The sequence below is a fragment of the Theobroma umbraticum genome, unplaced genomic scaffold (assembly GCF_002168275.2).
Source record: "Theobroma umbraticum cultivar Fairchild unplaced genomic scaffold, ASM216827v3 scaffold_1345.0, whole genome shotgun sequence".
NCBI lineage: Eukaryota > Viridiplantae > Streptophyta > Magnoliopsida > Malvales > Malvaceae > Theobroma > Theobroma umbraticum.
The window spans coordinates 9,412-9,989 of NW_018397491.1; the positions used below are offsets into that span (position 1 = coordinate 9,412).

Here is a 578-nt window from a genome sequence, read left to right on the forward strand (position 1 = left end):
TCAATGGTTAGTAAATGTCTTCCTCAACTTGACAGACATCCTTTTTAAATGATAAATAGTCATTCAGCGAATTAGTCCATTGATCACTGCATGAGTTGTGAAATTCCTTTTACTTTATAGTGTTAATGTTACAAAGGGAAAATAAAATTTGTGCACGCGAGACTTCCTGAATGGTTGGGCTCCATTTCAACGCATGATAGTTGAAGGTTTGTCATGATCTGGATCAACAGAAGCTAGATCAATTGCAAAAGACATTGCTGAGAGGTGGATCAGAACCAACTATGTTGCCTACAAGAAGACAGGCGCTATGCATGAGAAATATGATGTGGAAAAGTGTGGTGAATACATACCAGGTAACACTACATAGTCTTTTTAACATAATGAATGAAATTTTGACATTGCACAGACAAAATTTCTGCATAAAGAAACGGCATCCCAGTGCTTTTTCTTACTTTTCAAGTCTGTATTCGGTATGCTGTGATGCCGACCGGTTTCGGTTGGGCCAATGGAGTAGTGTTGGCATGCTTGGAGGAGTTTGGATGGCCTAAAGACCAAAAGATAGACTGCAACTGAGCTAC

The 578-nt window shown here is 39.3% G+C and overlaps 1 protein-coding gene across 1 annotated transcript in view; it reads right to left on the reverse strand.

Annotated features, from left to right (window-relative positions):
* TRE1 (trehalase 1) overlaps positions 1 to 578 on the reverse strand; it is a gene marked incomplete at its 3' end in the record, with an annotated part of 9,158 nt that overhangs the window by 5,904 nt on the left and 2,676 nt on the right.